Below are 20,396 nucleotides of genomic sequence, written 5' to 3'. Positions count from 1 at the left end.
AGATAGCCTCCGGGCCAGTAACGCATACCACTCAAGAGGTGACGCTAGTAAGTCAAGATGGACACCATGAGAAGATCGTGTTCGATGTGATCAAGGCCCCTCAGTTTCAGATTATTCTAGGAATACCTTGGTTAGAGAAACACAATCCTCTGATCGATTGGCGAGCAAGAACGGTCCAGTTTCCAGAATGTGTCTCTACTTGTCACCCTCCACCTGGTGTTGCACTGGCCGCAATTTCTTCAGAGACTCCCCAGTTACCTCCCGAATACCTAGAATACCAAGATGTTTTCCGGAAGGATCAGGCTAACTTTCTACCTCCTCATAGGTCTTATGACTGCCAGATAGACCTGATACCTGGATCTACTCCTCCTTGTAGTAGAATTTATGCCCTCACCGAGCCTGAGAACCTTCACCTTCGACAATACCTGGATCAATACCTGGCAAATGGGTTTATTCGTCCTTCCAAGTCCCCTCTTCTTCAGCTTTGTTCTTCGTTCCAAAAAAGGAAGGAGACCTTAGAACTTGTATCGATTATCGCTCCCTGAACCAGATCACCGTTAAGAATAGATATCCGTTACCTTTGATCCCTGAACTCCTGGACCAAGTCAGAAAAGCATGCATATATACAAAGCTGGATCTTAGAGGAGCTTACCACTTGGTACGAGTAAAAGAGGGCGATGAATGGAAGACGGCCTTCCGCACCAAGTATGGGCTATTTGAATATCAGGTCATGCCCTTCGGACTTTGCAATGCCCCGGCCGCCTTTCAATATTTTATGAACGATGTCCTCAGAGAGCTCATAGATGTATGTGTTGTTGTTTACATTGACGACATCCTCGTTTATTCTTTATCGGAATCTGAACATCGGAAACACGTGAAAATGGTCCTCGAAAGATTGCGTCAACACAAACTTTTCGCTAAGTTGGAAAAATGTGTTTTCAACGTGACTGAAGTTGAATTCTTGGGATTCATATTATCACCTGGCGGAGTGCGTATGGATTCAAAGAAGGTCGATGCAGTTCTCAAATGGCCATCACCATCCTCCGTAAAAGGTGTGCAAAGCATGTTAGGCTTCGCTAACTTTTATCGCAGGTTTATCCCCGAATTCTCTCGAATAGTCCAGCCCATCACTGCCTTGTTAAAGAAAAACAAACGTTTTGAATGGTCTACCGAGGCGGAACAAGCTTTCCAGGATTTGAAGACTAAATTTATCTCTGCACCAATCTTAAAACACCCTCGCCCCGAACTCCCCTACATCGTGGAAACTGATGCTTCAAGCCTTGCCATGGGGGCAGTTCTATCACAAAAGGACCCGGTAACCAATCAGTTGCATCCCGTGGCATTTTGGTCCCGCAAATTCTCGCCTCCTGAAATCAATTACACGATTACTGTCAAGGAACTTCTGGCTCTCAAGTCTGCCTTTAAGGCTTGGCGGCATTATCTGCTGGGGGCCCGACACACCGTTACTGTGATTACGGATCACCGAAACCTGCAATATTTGAAGACCGCAAAAGCCCAATCCTCTAGACAACTCCGTTGGGGATTATTCTTTGCCGAGTTTGACTTCATAATTACCTATCGACCTGGTACAAAGAACGGTAAAGCCGATGCCCTTTCTCGGATGGGAGTGGAAGAACACTTGGTCAACCCTAAACCTGTACCAATCATTCCCGAACAAAGAATTCTGGGTGTAATCGCCACAGAATCCATAGAGGAAGTTAAGGATAAAGCCAGGCAACTTGTAACTCCAGCAGACATACAGAATTGGCATCTGCAGGGAAAGGACTTTGCAGTAAAGGACAACTTATTGTATTTCCAAGAACGATTATACCTACCCAGCACAGATTTACAGAAAAAAGTAATCTCTTGTTATCACGACTCTTTAATGGAAGGTCATCCCGGTATAGCCAAGACCTCAGAAAAGATCAAGCGCTACTTCTGGTGGCCGTCTTGGAAAAAAGATATCAGAGACTTTATAATGTCCTGTGGAGTATGCGCCCAAAACAAGAGTCAAAAGGAAAGACCAGCAGGCCTCTTACGCCCTATTGACATCCCACCTCGCCCTTGGCATACGCTTTCTATGGACTTCATCACCGATCTACCTCCATGCTCCGGATACAATACGATTCTAGTAATCGTGGACTTATTCTCCAAGATGGCGCATTTCATTCCGCTCAAAGGCTTGCCAACAGCAGCAACTCTGGCCCGAGAATTTCTCGAAAACATCGTCCGACTGCACGGTTTTCCTTCGGTTCTAATTTCGGATCGAGGTAGTCAATTTATTTTTCATTTTTGGCGAAGTTGCTGTCGGTCGGCTCAAATTGATGTGAGACTATCGACCAGTCACCACCCTCAGACCGACGGACAAACCGAGAGGACCAATCAAACTCTGGAACAGTATTTACGCTGCATGCTGCAACAAACTGAAAAAACTTGGAAAGATATCCTTTGGATAGCCGAGTATGCCTACAATAACTCTGTCCATTCGGGAACTGGGAAAACCCCGTTTTTTCTTTTGTACGGCAGTCACCCTCGAACCTCGGAGTTGGATCCCCTCCAAGATCTTGAAACACCAGCAGTAGACTACCTGCATTCTACAATCACCCAAGCCTTTAAGGAAGCTGTTTCTCACCTTCAAAGGGCTAAAGAACAATACAAGAAAGGAGCAGATCAACATCGGAAGGAAGCCCCTCACTATCAAGTAGGGGATCAAGTCTGGTTATCCACCAAATATCTATCTCTAAAAGGGCCACGCACATTCAACCCAAGATACCTTGGTCCCTATTCCATCACTACCATAGTAAACCCAGTAGCGGTCAAGTTGGACTTGCCCCCGCACATGAAGATACATCCGGTCTTCCACGTCTCTCTATTAAAACCCGTGCAACCTCAAACCCGACTAACCAAATCTCCAAAACCTATCCTAGTGGATGGAGAACTCGAGTTTGAAGTCAAAAGCATTCTGGACTCCAAGATCTCCAAATCTAAACTATTCTACCTAATTGACTGGAAAGGCTACGGCCCCCAAGAGAGATCCTGGGAACCTGCTGAATATGTCCACGCTCCTCGCCTAATCAAAAGATTTCACCGAACATTTCCTGACAAGCCAAAACCCCCGGAGAAGCCCGGTTTGGGAGGGGCCTTGAGGGGGGGTACTGTCATGATCTCTGCTTCCAAAAGGTCAGGGTTTTCCCAACTCCCTTGCAAGCAGATCCATAACCCAGGTTCCGAGTGCCAACCAGTCCCAATTGGGACCTTTTGGACCCAGTCCTGGCGCCAGTGGCACCAGGCTCATAAATATGCCCAGTCCCAGCGCTGGAAGCGCCGGGCTCATAATGCTTGGGTGGACTTACCTTCAGCAGACCATGCTGCTTACTTGCCTGCCAGTTGAGCCTCTGATCCTCTTCTGTTTGGAACTACTTTTCCTGTTGGGTGGGGCTGGAGCCACTCCCTAGATTCAGAACACTGGAACTCTTCTGGAAGGCAGGAACTCTTTTCTTACCAGGAACTCTTTTCTTACTTAGGCGTGGCTGTGGAAGGAGACACCTAAGCACTACAGGAGGCTATTTAAACCACACCCGGTGGATGAATCTTGCTTTGCGTTATTCTGCAACCTCTGCAGCAGAACGCTCATCGTGTCTTCTGCATCCGGTCCTGGGCCTAAGGAAAAAGGCTTACCATCCTGAATCCAATCTTCAGCAACACCTATAAAGACAAGAAAGAACAGGTTAGCATTCCGGCATCTGAAAGGCAAAGGCTTACCATCCTGAATCCAGTCTTCAGCAACACCTATAAAGACAAGAAAGAACAGGTTAGCATTCCGGCATCTGAAAGGCAAAGGCTTACCTACTCTTCGTGCGCTCCGGAGGTCTTCACACTGCATTCCGGCATCTGAAAGACAAAAGTTTACCAACTCTTCGCACGCTCCGGAGGCCTTCGGCGCTGCATCCGGCATCTGAAAGACAAAACAAGGTGCGTTTAAAGACATTGGGGAACTTTAATACTCACGTGCCATTACTCCTTTCCACATCTAATCCAGTGGGTATTCCGGCACCCTGCAGCCGCTCCGAACTCGTACCTGCAAAATAAAAAGACAGTTAGAGTGCATAGTGAAGCAGGCAACAAGCGCTTACTTACGTGCTTCCAGGCGCTTCTATTCATCACACGGGCTCCATCTTCAACTCACTTCAGCCCGTCATCCGCCAACGCCGGAACCCTGCAAAACAAGAGACATCATTACTAAAGACTTTAAAGACATTTGAATGACTCGAAACTTACCGTTCGTGCAGTAAACGACGGACAGCAGTCCTCTGAAGTCAAGAGGCCTGCGCTACCTATCCAGTGAAGAAACTGGTTACAGCACCCTGCCCCGAGGCAGATGGAGAGCTCGGCATTCACTTACCTAAGGTGAGAGCGTTAACTTTTGGGGGTCTACAGGAGAGGAGAAGAGGAAAGAGATAGGGACACCCCAATAACCCCAGTTCATTAACCCCATATTTTCTATCTGCAGACATCTTACTCTACACGTCAGGCATACAGTGCACAGAGGTCCAGCCCAAAGAGCCAACCGGGTGCTACACATCACCTTTGAAGATACGGTAGTCGCCCAGTCAAGACCGGCGCCTCTGCGAGAATCAGGTGAGCGTTATACCGCTTGAACCAATTTCCTACAAGAGAATTATTGGCAATTCGCCACAAAGGTGGAGCTCCAATATTGACCTGTCGCTTATGCGGGGAAGAAAATGAAACATTGAAACACCTTATTTTGTATTGCACACAATTGCGACAGGAACGATCTAATCATCTGAGAAAATATATTGAGGCAAGACCAACTCTGTCTGCTGAGGATTGGTGGGTCTTGATGCATCAAGACATGGAACGCAGCCTAACAATCGAACTGACTTTCCTTCTTGAAAAGATGATCGGAAAGCTGGAAAAATATGAAAACGACATCAAAGTCATTATAAATTCAGCTTGATCATTGGAAACTTAAGAGTGTTTTGGACTGCAATGCTTCCTATTTAGTCTTATGCTTCTCGTACATGTCCTCCTCTAGCCTCCTTTACCATCTTTGCCCTTATCTTTTGATTGGAGCTCCTTCTTTAAATCTGTCTTTTTCAAGAATGAATTTTCTAATGACCTTTGAGATTTTCTTTTTCTCTTTTTCTTTCCTTTCTTTTTTCTCTCTCCTTATTCTCTTTACATTGGCCCTCATTACGACCCTTGCGGAAAGCGACTGACCGGACCGCCACAGCGTAAATAGCGTTTCCGCCATTGCACGAAGGAGCAAAGTGCGGCCCATTCCGACCCATCGAGCACGAGCACCACGGCATGGCGGAAGTGCAAAGTCCGCGATGGCGGAAATGACCCCAAAACGGCCCACACCGCCGCCGTACGGCGCCCCAGGTGCAATACCGCCACCCCTCTTAGCGGTCACCGCAGTGTGCGCCTACCGGAAAGTACGGTGGCCGGAAATATACGGAAACGGAAGTTAAAACACGGGGCCGGAACGGGAAACATCCCGGCGTACACCTATAAATACACATAAAACCACACAACCACTAAAAACACTACCCTGAGACAGACCCCACCCCGTCAACCACCCTAGCGAAACCAAGAAAAATGGGAAAAGTAGCGAAGAAAGCGTGCGACCGCAAGCGGCAGGTCCACTTCTCCCGTGAGGAACTCACCGTGCTAACAGAGACCCACCAGGAGAATGCTGCCGTCGTCTTCTCCACGCAAATGACCAGGACGGCACTTGCAAACAAGAAGGCCATATGGGCTCTGGTGGCACAGCGGGTAAGTGCGGTGGGGACCGCACCCCGCACCCCACAGCAATGCCGCAAGCGATGGGACGACCTGCGGATACGCGTCCGCAGCATACTCTCTGCCAACCGCAACATTGCCACAGCCACCGGGGGAGGGCCTGAATCACCCATCAAGTTGACCCCCTGGGAAGAAATCTGTGCCTCCACCATCGGAATGGAGAGCATAGAGGCAGTCGGAGGGATGGAGAAAGGAGTGCAGACATCCGAAGATACAGGTAGGTGGGCCAGATATAACAATCCACACAGTCCATCCATGTGAAGTACCATGCGTCCACATAGTGCAACAGAAACACATGTCCAGGAGAACGTCCACACACATCGGCCTGATAGCGCACGTTAAAAACCACAATAAATAAATAAATAATTAAAAACCCCTAAAACACGCACTACACGTGCAGCAGGCACCCCCTAACTGCAGGCTGCCAAACAACTGCACCCTCACTCCACACACAAATCAAAGCACCTCCAAGGCCCCGACCCAAATCACCCTCAGGTACCACCCCAATGCATGTGATACAATGCCATTCCAATTCCCACAGATCCATCAATAACACTCGCCCTCCTTTACTCCACCACAGGGTCCGATCCAAACGACGAGCTACAGGACACCCCTACCAGCACACCTGCAAAGAGGGCCAAGACCAACGGCCAGAGACCCTCCACCTCAGCTGCACGCATCAAGACACGGCAGCAGCACAAATCAGGTGGCAGCACAGAGGAGGGAACATCAACAGGCACCCCAGCAGCCAGCATGCCCACAACACCACCACCACAGGTCCCCCCAATGGATGCCACAGAAGGCACTGCCTCTGGTGGCAGCAGCACCATAGGTGACACCCCATTGATGGCAGCATGCTCGGACACAGAAAACGGGGATGCCGAAGTCAGATCCATCCATGACCTGTCCCAATCCCCCTGTCTGTCCCATCCCGTACAACATGAGGATACCACGCAGGGGCACCCACAAGGCGACGACTGGCCATCCCCCCCAAGCCCTGTGGCAAGGCAACATGAGGACAACAGCCCCTCTGCGACACCCCCGCAAATGTCCATGGCCCAGCAGAGGCAACAGTCCCTCGACCAGTTGATCGAACAACAGCAGCAACTGGCCACACTCCTCAAGGACCATGCCGATGAATGTGGGGGCACCAAGGCAGACATAGAAACATCAACTGAGACACTTAGGGCAGAAATGGAGAGAGGCACAGAGACGCTAAGGTCACAAATTGAGAGAAGCACCGAGAGCCTGAGGGGGGAACTGCATGCGACGTCCAAAGACGTATGTGCCGAACTTGCCGCAGTGCGCCGTGTGCTCACTGAGCTCTCGCAAACCCTTAGGGACATGCATGGACGTGAGCAGGCAGACACATCATCCGTTGCAAGTTCCGTCCAGGGCAGCCCCCAACGTAGATCTGGGAGGACCCGGCGCTCCACAGGCAGGGGTGCCCCTGATACCCGCAGAGGGGGCATGCAATAGCGACAGCCCACTGACAATGAGCATCTTTGGACACTGGTGTTCGGGGGGGAGGTAGGAGGGTGGAGGGGGTGTGTTGGGCTCACTTGGGTGGCGGGTCGATAGGGTGTTCAACATGATATCACATATGCCATAAACATTGCACGATCAACCAATGAGATGTGTGGACATTGATCTTTGTGTACTAGGCCATCATAGGCGTACAGTCCATATTGTGCATGTCCCAGACACACACAGTGCCACGTGTCCCGTGTCCATGTATCAGCCACCAGGCATGAGTGCTAGAAGCATACATCAATGAGATGCTGACGAATGTCACGGCCCTCCGGTGCCTCGCAGACTCCTTGAGGTGCTGCCACATCCCCACCCTCATCATGACCATCATCCGGTGCTTGCAGTTCTGCGTCAGGGGGCATGGGCACATTTCTACGTACGCACATGTTGTGGAGCATGACACATGCCATCACCATCTTTGCAACCTTCTCATGGCGGTACAGGAGTGCCCCGCCAGACCTGCTGAGGCAGCGGAAACGAGTCTTCAGTAGGCCGAATGCCTGTTCTATGACTACACGGGTACGTGAGTGGGCATGGTTGTAGTCCTCCTCATGCTGGTCCCGTGGGTTCCGGACTGGTGTGAGGAGCCATCTCTTCAGTGGATATCCAGCATCACCTGTATGTGGACGAGAAACGTAGGATGTGGAATGCCATTGATACGTACGCACACCCCCCCTTCCTGCCAGTACATTGCCAAATCACATACCCCACATCATCATGCATGCAATGAGACTCACCGAGTAGCCAGGATCTGTTCCCTGCGTGTCGCTCCATGTAGCGTGGTATGGTAGAGTTCCTCAAGACCATGGAATCATGGGTTGATCCAGGGAATCGGGCACAACAATGCGTAATGATCCTGTTGGAGTCACACACCATTTGTACATTCAGGGAATGAAATTGTTTTCGGTTGCGGTACTGGGCCTCCATGGCATGTGGGACGACCAATTCAACATGGGTGCAGTCGATGGCACCAATGCAACCCGGTATGCCGGCAAGTGCATGGAATCCCACTTTTGTGATGGTAATTTCCTGCTCCGAGCGTGGTAGAGAGATGTAGTCGTCTGCGTGCTGCAGGAGGGCATCGAGCACTTGGAATAGTGTCCGTGAGAACAGTGGCTGAGATATGCCATGCAACTGTCCGACTGTGTGCTGGTAGGTGCCTGTGGCCAGGAAGTGGAGTACAGACACCACCTTCAGTAGGGGTGGGATGGCGGTTGGGCTATCTATCATGCTGACTAGGTCAGCCTGTGTCATGTCCACAATGGCGGCTATGGTGTCCCGGTCCAGACGGTAGAGGGTGTGGATCTGCTCATCAGTGAGGTTGAACGGATGTGCTCGGAGGCGTGGGATTGCGGGCTGCCTGCGTGGTGGTAGTGGCTGTGCTGCTGGGCCTTGCTGGCCCTGCCTTGGCCTCCTCCTCCTCCTGCGTCTCCTCCGTGCGGCTGGTTGTAGTTGTTGTTCGTCTTCTTCTTGGAGTCGGAGCACTTGCAGTGCTATCAGGTCCCCCAGGGCCAACATCGCGAGTCCTGCCGGTAGCATTTCGGTGTGGTTGTGGGAGGAGACTGGGTGTGCAATTTATGTGTTTCCAGGCTGTATGGCCTCCACCTGTGGTGATTGATTCCACCTGTGCAAACTGCTCTCCCCTTTGGCCGAGCATGTCCCGCGCACAACGCTGCAAATCGGGTAATTGTATCTTGCTATTGCATTCATGTATTTGTACCCGATGGCCGTGTAAGATTGGTTGATATGTTCATTCTGCTGTGGTCCCATTGTTTCCCATACTGTCTGTGCAGTCGCGAACGGACTTGTGAAGGGTCAGTGGAACGTAGTACTCGAGTAACGGTGGACCCTCATGCATCACTGTACCGAGTTGCAACGACGGGCGTGGCTTCCCATTTGTGGGTGAAGGCAGTTGCCATTTTCACACACAGCCGCACTAGATGGAATAATTAGTGATTTCAAACGGCCACAGATGCCTTCTCGACGTGATGTTGCAAATGAGGAATTCGAAGGGCGGCGCTTTCGGTTTCCAGCTAGCGGCGAGGAGATGCCCACAGGTCTGACTGCAAATATAACGTTCTATTGTTCTATGTCCTTGAGACAGGGCCCATGGCGAGGGAGCAATGATTGATATGAATAGTTTGGGATGCGCAATAGCTACGTGGGCGATGAGGCCGGGCATTCCCAAATACATGTTACTTCACAACACTGGATTTACGGGCTGGGGCACTGTGGATTTAGCAGGCTGCATTACGCACAGACTCAATGGATGTTTCTAATGTCATGTGAGTAATTATTCAGGCGTTTTGATCCCGGGATGAGGGAATGATGAATGGATGCATGGGCAGGTGATTTGATGCAGAGTTTGCCTTGTACAGGGCTTCTTGGGATCTATCCGCCTCCCCTACGCTATGTGATGCAGGGCTGCCATAGTGGGACCATCGTCTATCTGGCCTTGTTGAGCCCTCCCTGTCTCGACGCGCACTCAGCCACTTGTGTCCATGCACGTTGGCATTCCCATCTGATGGATTCTGTTATGGCAGACGCATGCACAGGTACACTCGTTCGTGATGGTGTTTACACCTAGGTATAGATGGTTATGAGTCGCAAGTGGCTTTGGGGTGGTGATGATCCTTTGGAGTGGGCTAGCATGCATATGGCTGTGGATTTCGTGTGCTCATTGAAGTGAGTTGTTCGAATGTAGTTCTGATGGCCATTCTGTTCTTGTTCTTTTCTTTTGGTTGACAGGTATCTCCTCCCCTTTTGCCACTGCCATCTGTATGCCACTCCTGCAGATGGATTTTACTCCCGACACCTGCTGCTTCGTGTTAATCGGTGGAGCAGCATTACGATCTTATGGGACGATCGCCAGTGGCCCACATGCCCTTACGCAGTACTGGTGGCTCGGAGCAACATTTCGGCCTTTCAGCTGGACTAGTGCCTCCACATTGGGACGGCCCTGCGGTTGTGTGCGCTTCCATGTTGCCTTTTCGTACGTGAATGTGGCTCTGTGTACCATGATGGAACAGGGCGTCACACAAGTAGTGGCTGGTCATTTCTTGCGGATGCAGCCCACAATGGTGAAATGTGTTTTGGAGTTCGTGGCCTGATGGCTGTATGGCCTTGGTGATTTTGTTGTGCATTAAATTTCTATTCTGATTTGGCCCGTGTAGCGTTTTTCGTTGCAAGTGATGTGGCATGTGCCTATTTGTGGGGCGATGTATTGTGAGGAGATCTGCATTGGGTTCCTGCTTCGGGGTTTAGTTGCGTGGTACTGTACTGGGCGCGTTTGCCTACTGAGCCCGTGAGGTCAGGGATGGGGGCTGCCAATATGACAGTTTGAATGTTGTCATGCTCAGGGGCGGGGGATTGGGTTTTGTGTCACAGATGGCGGTCAGCCAGGTGGACTGGTGGAATGATGTGATTTTCGGAATGTTGCTGGGCACAGGTGCCTGTGTTTGCGTGCGTTTCTTGGTGGGGGACTGTGGTCATGTCCATTGGGATGGCTTCTGTATTCGTGCCATCTGTGCCCTGCAGCTCCCATTGGCACCTCTTGTGTTGCTTTTGTTCGTTGGCATGCATGGGTGCTTTGTACATTTCAATGGTTGCATTGTGACTTCTTTGCACCTACAGGGAGTTGTACTTTGTGGGCAGGGAGCGGTGTACAGGCACTCAGTGGGGCCGTTTACGGTTGATTCGCGATGCCGTACTTCTCGCCATGGCGGAATGGTCCATTCCGCCATGCCTGATGGCGTTAGGTACATGTCCGCTAGGGTCGGAATTGGCGTACCGTTGCACCATGGTGGTGTTTGCGGTTTGGCATGGCGCGCGCGCGCGTGCTTAGTGCAGTTAGCGTTGGCGTTCACTACGGTGTCGCTAATGGCTTCGTACTTTGCGGTGACGGGTCATAGTCGCACCGAGCGCTATTCGATGCCGGTATTGCATTTCCGCCATCGTTTTCCCCTTTCCGCAAGGGTCGTAATGAGGGCCATTGTCTTTTTTCCTTTGTTATTTTTAAAGGTTTGTAACAAACCAATAAAAAAAAAAAAAAAAAAAATTGTGTAGTTTACTGGGGTTGGTGAAACTCCTAACTGGCCCTACGTCTAAAATGGGAGTAATCTCGACCATAAAATAAACAACAAACAAGTCCAGGTCAGTCTAGTCAAAATAAAAAGGCCTACACTAAGAAAACCTAACCTTGACCTCCTTCTCAATTGGCAAATGTGTAAAAGGAAAATAGTGTCTTAAAAGAAATGTCAGAAAGGCTTAGATAAAAAACTCCCTTCCCCACGTTCAGAAGCACGAGGTCTTGAGAGTTTCTTAAAAAGGATAGGTGGATGGCACAGTTCTATCAGTCTTGTCCATTGTGGCTTGCTGGTACAATTCAGCAGTTCAGGCTTGGGCTTCAAGCATTTGCCAGTCTAAACAATTCTTCAGGCGTCGTCCACCTTACCACAAATACACTGTTCTTCTCTTGGCCTTCACTTTGGCACTATTCAACACAGGCTTCCCTCTGCCAGGCTCAAGTCTGCCTCTCTTTTAAAATGCAACTCTTCACTTCATCACAGTTCAGTACAAGCTTCCCTCTGCCGGGCTCAAGCCTGTCTTTCACTTTGTGGGGGTTCCCTTCCCTACATTCTGTTCTTCACTATTAACTTTCATTCTACCACAGTACAGCACAGGCTTCCCTCTGCTGGGCTTGAAGACTTTCAAAACTGCAAGTATTTTACGTAGACCTCTGCATGACCACTTCAACTCCTTTCAAACAATTTGACAATCAACAATCTCCACAACGCCAATGCTCCTTGGAACTTGTTGTTTCCTTATTCTCTTTCCATGTGCCCTCTTGGCATCTTTCAAAGTTCACATGCAACACCAATACTTCTTGGTACTTGTAGTTTTACTTTTGCTCTCTTGTCATCTTTCAAAGTCCACACAGAACACCAATACTTCTTGGTGCTTGTAGTTTTACTTTTGCCCTCTTGGCATCTTTTAAAGTTCATGTCCTCTTTACTTTTGCCCTCTTGGCGGTTTTCAAAATTCATATAGATTGCTTTTCACTCAATCAACTCTCATTCGGGATCACAGATACTTTCTTACCTTCGCTTTCCATTACTAAGAACTTTTCACAAAAACCTTCGAATGTGTTATTCCGCTTTGCTGGACCACTCTGTTATTTTGTATATTTTTCTCAGCATTCAATCATTGTTCTCTTCATTACCTGTTTTATCGCCACATGTGCAATCTTCAACTCGGGTTAAGCTTTTCCTGGTGCGGTCAAGGCTGTTACCAGCACCGCATCTGCACCTCCCCAACTCAGTCGTTCGCCCGCAAGGGTAGTGGGCCGCCTGGAAGCACTTGGAAAGTTTCTCTTTCCTGCTCACGTGTTCTCGGGCGTGGAACGCTTACTGCTTCCCGAAAGGATGGAATTCTCCCCTGGCTTCTCTTGTTCTCCGCAGGAGCCGATCAGCCCATTTGCTTTCCAACTTCCATAGCCTGTTTAGCATCAGCCCTGAAAGAGCTGTTCCTTCTTGCACCCAGCCTCACTCAGAGTGTGTCTGTGTAGGCCACCTTTTATCCTGACAGGGAGTGTTAAAAAGTGACAGGTGTATGTAATTCGTATTATAGTGGGCCTCATTATGACTCTGGCTGTAACCGTGCCATGAATTTCCCGGCACCCGGGAATGGGCAATTACTGGAGCATTACAGGCCCGGCGGAACCGGTAATTGCCCATTTCCAGGCGCTGGAATAAAATGCTCCCCATTCCCATTTCAGCCTGATAGGGTTCAATGGAAATGGGGAGGCCGGTGCATCCGTTGAGGTCTGCTTGTGGGGCAAGCAGAGTACTGGCATGCTTACCTGTACCAGCATTCTTACCGGTACCTTTGTTACTGGACCGGCAACCTTATAATGAGGCCCAGGGGCTTGTAAGGAACTCATGGTGGCAACAGTAAAGACAGACACAAGTGATCACAGTTTAAGGGTGTTTATTAAACTGTAAATGCAGGGTGGAAAAACGTCTAACCTAAACCTAAATCTAAGATGGGAGCAAGCTTCGACCATCAAATGAAAAATACGGCAGTCCTTGGGGAATCTTGTCAAAGTAAAAGGCCTATCCTGAAAAAAACTATTGCCAAATCCTTACAACTAATTACAGAAAGAGTGTGGGATAGGGTTTTCAGTAAAGAAAGAAGTGTTCACAAATAATATGTCAGGATGTGATTTCCAAGGGTCTCCCTTCCCCACGTTTTGAGCACGGGACAAGGTGGATCTCCTGAGCACAGCACACACTGGAACTTTCCCAGCATGAGCCGACAGTTCCGTACGAGCTATCAGGTTCTTTGATGGTTAAGTCTCTTTTCAATAAAAGGTTGCTTGCTTTCAAGGGTCTGATGTATTCAAAAACAAGCAAAGAGTTCCTTTTCCAAATAGACTTTGGATGATGACTTTTCACCCCTGGATCTCCCTCGGTCAGGCTCGGACCTGAATGACAAGGGGGACAATTCACTTCCCCTGGTCTTACAATATTTCTTGCTTTCACGAATCCTAATGTTTTTTAAACAGTACCTCAGGGTTCACCCCTGTTAACACACTGCTCATGGACCAGGGACTGGTAAATGACTTCAGGCTTTGCGCCTTCTTGTTAGCATCCCTCACCCGGGTCACTCTTGCCAACTTTTGCAACACACTGTTCATGCGTTCATTTCACCAAACGGGATTAATTTTCTTTAGCTTTGCAATCATCTGTCGGTCAAAGAATTTCGACGGTACAGAGGATTTTACAAGACCCCTGTATGACCACTTCAACCTCTTTTGACCATCCCAAAGCCTTCTGGGTACAGTAGTTTCTGCCGTCGAGTAATCACCCAGAGTTTCCTGCGTGAGCACCCACGTGGACTCCTCTGCTTCTAGTTTTCCCCCTTTTCCATCAATATTTCCTTTATACATTTCAAAGTTCAAATTAGCCTTAGACTACTTTTCGTCCAACACAGTTCGGTTTCTTATCGACTCTCCCCTCGATTTACCGACTGTGATGAACCGCTTGGCTTTTTCCTCTTTGGAGTCAAGGTTGGTACCACAGAGACAAGTGTCTCTCCCCGGCCTGGTAATCAGCGGGGAGAGTCTTGTGTACCGTCGACATCTGCTGCAACACACGCTGGCTATTGTTCGCGGTCTTATGATTCCTTCTGTAGAGGTTTCATGGGCCTTGGTCGGAAAGGGCAAGGTTGCTTCTCTCCTTGTCACCCTATCTGTATGCGCCGTCTTTCTCCTCCTCTTGAACTGCTCTGCTGAGTTAGCTCTCATGTGGTGTGGTCTGCCTTAGTTGTCCTGTGCTCTTGTGCTCCACATTTTATCCCTGTGGGGAGGGGAAATGACTGTCAGGTGTGTGTGATTCTGGTCAATTGCCTGACTTTGCCTGACCTTTGTATTGGGCCATGTCAGGTATATGGCTCTGGTGTTAAGTCTATTGTCTTTTGTGTTGTACGAAAGTGTTTGTGTCGAAAAAAAGGAGGGGCAGTGTTTTGGAATATCCTACGTGGTAGGATGGGGAAAAGGTGTTGAAAGAAGGCGGATACCGTTTCCCACCCGTCGGTGTCCCACTCCCACTCCACAAAAACCCCCATCCAGGTGATCCTCCCTCACTAGTCCACCCCCAGGAACTGGATCCAATAGCGATGGCCGTGTCCTGGCCACCTGGATGACAGATCCCCGGGGACTAGCTAGGGAGACCCCTTCAGGTTTCTCACAGGCTATGCTCAAAATGCAGCTAAAGTTTAACAAAGTGGCTATACTCAAATGCAGCTGGCTTGAAATGGGGGCGAATTCAAAGCATAGCAAGAGTTGAAACCGTGGGCGGTCAGGTAGATACGAGACAGTGTCCGGAAATGGCAAATACAACATTGGCTTTGTAACCAAATCACCATCTCTTACCTGAAAGTCCCTGGAGGCAGCCTTGGAGGACTGGCTGGGGCACCCATGGTGAAAAGGCAAACAGGCAATTATGGCGACCTAGGGAGGTTCCCTTTGCCGTGGCCCTTGGCTGGCTACCCAGGAAAGGCTGTCCTGGGACCCACTGCTAAGAGTGCTTCCTAATGTGGGCGGCCAATCAGGGATGGTGTGGGCACTAGCGGTGGCCATATGTGGCTAGCCACAAATGAATCGTGATAACCATGGTTTGCTAACTATAATAAAATGGAGAAATCTCAGAGTCTCCTGTGGTTAAGTAACAGTCCTTTAAAAAATAAAAGTCCCAGCATGCAATATGTAAAGCTAGGGCTGTGTGAGAAACCTGATGGTTATCTCCCACCTACTCCCCTGGGATCCTCCATTCAGGTGACCAGGGATGGGCCATCGCTTTTGGATCGTAGCAAGAGAGTGAGAGAAACCCAGTGGCGTGAGTGTGGCTGGAGCAGGAACAGAGATTGGAAAGCAGAAAGGAGCATGAAAGAAGGAAGGCAAGGAAAACAAGGTGCACATGCGGCTCAAAGAGAGGAAAAGACAGGAGAGAGGGTGCAAGTGACCCGAAGGACAGAAAAAGTGCATTTAAAGTTAAAGGAAACAAAGACAGGGTACAAGCAACCCAAAAGTAAGAAAAGGAAGTGCAAGGGTGCACAGCAAAGAGAAAAGGAGTGTGCCAGGGGCACGACAAAGCAAGAGGAGTGTGCAAGAGGCACAGCCCAGAGAAAGATGGTGCAGGTGTGCACTGCAAAGTGGAAAGAAAGGGGAAAGTAAACAGAGCTCTCTCTCGCTAATTTCTGCAACCACTCTTTTGCTACAGGTTATTTTCCCTCCTCCCTCAAGCACTCCCCTGTGCACCTTCTGCTGAAAAAACCTTCAGCAGACCCCACCTGTCTAGCCAACTACGCCCTACTTCTATCACCCCTTTCCTTGGGAAACCCCTGGAGAAGTTGGCCTTCCCACCAACTTACTTCACACACTGAACTAGTTGGCGGCCGTCACGGCCATCAATCTGGATTCCGAGCATCCAGAGGCAATGAAACTGCTCTTCTGAACACTCTTGAAGAACTACTTGTATCTCTTGATTCTAACTCTCTAGCTGTCCTCATTCTGCTTGATCTCTCCACTACCTTTGACACGGTCAACCACTCCATCCTCATAAAATGGCTCCATGATACTCTGGGTATCTCAGAGCGGGCACTGGATTGGCTGACCTCCTTCCTTACTGAAAGTTCGTTCCAGGCTATTCTGGGCACCTTCTCCTCACCCACCTCTTTCTCAGCCTGTGGGGTCCCCCAGGTCTCCAACCTTTTCCCCTGGCTCTTCAACGCTTACCTTGCTAAACTGGCACTCATAATTTCCTCCTTCTCCCCTAACTTCCTGTGTTACGCAGATGACACACAACTCTTTTTCAAACTTCCTGCAGACCCTCTTGCATCTTCATTCATCCTAGATTGCATATCTGCCATCCAGTCGTGGTGCACTTCCAACAGTCTCTGCCTCAATGCCAGAAAGACTGAGATCCTTCTAATTGGGTCCCCTGCTCCCTCTTTCTTCCCCTCACTCTGGCCATCCTCTATGGGCTCTCTGCCTTCTCCTTCATGTGAAGCCAGAAACCTTGGCGTCCTCTTTGACTCCTCTCTTTCCTTCTTCCCTCATAGTCAGGACATTGCCAAGAAGTCCAACTTTCAACTCTTGCTTCTCAAAGGAATTCTCCCTTTTCTTACTTTCCTTAGAAGCTCAATGTTACTAGAGCTGTGGTTCTCTCTAGGCTAGACTACTGCAATAGCCTTCTCTTGAATCTACCTTCTTCCTCTCTACAATCCCTCCAGCTAATCCAGAATAGTGCAGCGAGACTTATCCTTATCAAGCCCAGTGACCACATCTGTCATGCCCTAACATCTCTGCACTGGCTCCCAGTTGCTGCAAGGATCAAGTTCAAATCCCTCTGCATCCTCCACAAGGCTGACTTGGGCCATGAACAGCACTATCTGCAACTTGCTCTTACTAAATACTCTCCATCTAGACCTCTACGTTCCTCTGGTACCAACTCTCTGTGTGTTAAGAGGTTTGCTAAACAGAGAGCCGGAGGCCGATCTCTTTCCTAGGCTGGCTCCCTCCTATGGAACAGCCTCCCCTTCCTCTTCATCTTGGGCCGGACATCCCCAAATTTCCGGAATCTCCTCAAGAATTTCCTTTTCACCTGTTCCTCCCCTTCTCCCTCCCCTGCTAATCTCATGGTAGCTGTGATTGGTGGCCAGGGCCCTTATGTGTTCTTCTGGGCCCTGGCTTCCCACACCCAATCGCCTTCAGTCTCCGCCTACACACAGCACTTGCCTTGGCACTTACCGGCCTTTGCCACTGTAGGCCTGCACTTACCCATTTATTTATTTATTTTTTATTTTTTACAGATGATAGTTGCCTACCGCATCCTACTCTGGGCACTTTCACCTGCTGCTCACTCACGAGCACGGGCACCCCATCACTTAACCCCCTCTCCCTCTTCCCCTCTCCTCTCTCTGCAATTGCATGCTCTGAATGCTCACAAGGCCTAGTATGTTTGTCTTTATCTTCCAGTGTATTAATTGTTTTCTATCCCATGTTCCCTCACTGTTGCTGTTGTATAAGTGCCTAATAAATGTCCAATAAATAAATAAAAATAAAAGATACCAAGCATAAAGAGAGGGGTCAGAAGTCAGAGTGGTTGTGCAGGAGTGGAGGAAAAGCCCAGCGTTTTCTAAAGTCTCTGACACTGCCCCATGGAAGGAACTGTGTAAACTGTTATTTGAGACAAGAGGGGACTAAGCTTGGGGATGGGAACCCTAAGGGGGTCACAGAGACACTTTTGAACCTTTGCAGGAGAGGCCTAAACTTGGTGAAGGGAACCTTGAGAGGCCGGACCATAACTGTGCTTTTTATTGTTGTTTGGAACTGGAAGGAGTAAAGCTTGGGGACGGGACTCCAGGTGACCCAAGGTGACCCAGTGAAACTGTGAACTTTATTTTCTGCCAGAGCCCTACATGGACAGTACCAAGGGCGACCCTTTTCCTGTTGAACTATCTTTTTGCTAAACTGGCAGAAATACACCTGATGATAAAGCCACCTGAAACCAGTCATGGTTTTCATTTCTTTTAGAGACAACATTTTTCTTTAAGACAATCCCAGAACACATTTTGTCTAAGAGTAAGGGCAAGCATAGGTTTAGACACAGACAGACTTTGGTTTTGGGTTTACAGACATCGACATCCCTTAGGAACATCAGTTGAGGGAACAACCCCTTTAGAGTTAGGGCCAGTTAGGCATTACACCAACCCAACAAAGTTTTCCAATAAATGTTTTTGAACTGTTTACTTTTGAGTCTGTGTCTCTCTTTATACCATGCCTATTTCACATATGGTGTCAGGGTGGGATACAACTCAACCGAAACTGCTTGGGGATCCCTGAAATATGAGAAAATAAGCAGACTCATCCCTACTAATCATGTTCTTATACAACCACCAGTACCTTACATCCGGTTAGCACCCAAATCAGAACTCACCTGGAAATTTGGTATCGATATCCTGGCAGGGGTGATTGATCCAGATTTTAGAGGGGACGTGAAGGTACTACTCTGCAAAAACAGGGAAGAGGCCTTTCAGTGTCAGGCAGAAGATCAAATAGCCCAGGGGATACTTGAGAGAATGATGTTACCTATCCTCCAAGACGAGACAGAGAAAGATATCACTGAGAGGGGTGACGACTTGGGCTTTGGGGAAGCTGATACACAACCTAGTTCTTCCCAATTTACACCTACCTGATTTGGTCCTTGTCCAGTGGAATGATCCTTTACTATCTGAGGCCCTCCTACAAGTTGTACCTGAATCTGAGGGTCGGAAGGGAGGAAGGGGCATTCTTCTTTCTGAAGAAAGGATTTGTATACAGAGGGGATATTACTTCAGAGGGGCACAACTAGTGGTTCCCCGAGGTCATACACAGATAGTGCTCGAGATCACCCACTCACACTTTACAGGAGGACATCTGGGCCAGGCCAAGACTCAGGCCCCACTTAGCTAGCAAATTATACTAGCCAGGGATACATGTCAACACTAAGAATGTCATTCAAACCTCTAAAATATGTCATGGCACCAGCACTCACTTACCACCACCAGCCCCCTTAAATCAATTGCCCATCATCAAAGTACCATTCTCTAATATTTGGATGGATATTATTGGGCCCTTGAAAAATCTAGAATGGGTAATAAACATGTGCTAGTAATACTTCTTTATGCCACCCGCTACCCCGAGGCGTTTCCTCTGAGCAATAATACCACCCAGCAGATACTAAAACATTTGCTTCCCTTCTTCTCTCGGGTGGGCTTCCCTAAAGAAATCCTAATGGCCCAGGGTACCACCTTTATGAGTAAGCTCACGGGGAGGTAAAAGAGCTACTTCATATAAGTACCTTGAGGATGTCCGTATATCATCCTCAAATGGACGGAATAGTTGAACAGTTTAAGAAGACCCTTAAAACCATCCTTAACAAGTTAATTGATAAGGACGGAACTAACTGAGATCAGATGATTCCCTGGGCCTTGATTGCCATAAGAAAAAACTCCACAATCATCCAGTTGTTTCTCAACCTTCTAATTACTTTATGGGCTAGAAGCCAGAGATGTTTTAGATATGCTCCGAGACACATGGGAAGAAAGAGAGGAAGCTCTAATACCACTCTCTCATACAGCCTCCAGATTAAAGGAACATATGACAGCTGTCCGAGCCCTAGTACAAGACCACCTTGGAAGAGCCCAAAGCCAACAAAAAGCGTCTTATGACAAAAAGGTCTCCCTTAGATCATTCTCCATCGGGCAAAAGGTTCTTGTGCTTCTCTCTACATCAGACAACAAACTTATTTCTAAATGGCATGGGCCATATGAGGTATTGGAAAAGACAGGGTCATGAAATTATAAAATCGTCCAACCAGACCGCCGCCCAATTACAAAAGCACACAACCAGACCACCGCCAGAAGACGAAGGTCTACCCCTATACTTGTTGAAAGCGTGGAGGGAAAACATCTCTGAGTCTAACGCCACTGTGTTATCT

This window comes from Ambystoma mexicanum, chromosome 8, assembly GCF_040938575.1.
Source record: "Ambystoma mexicanum isolate Mex_15411 chromosome 8, UKY_AmexF1_1, whole genome shotgun sequence".
In the NCBI taxonomy this organism is placed as follows: Eukaryota; Metazoa; Chordata; class Amphibia; order Caudata; family Ambystomatidae; genus Ambystoma; species Ambystoma mexicanum.
Note: the sequence above shows the minus strand (reverse complement) of the source record.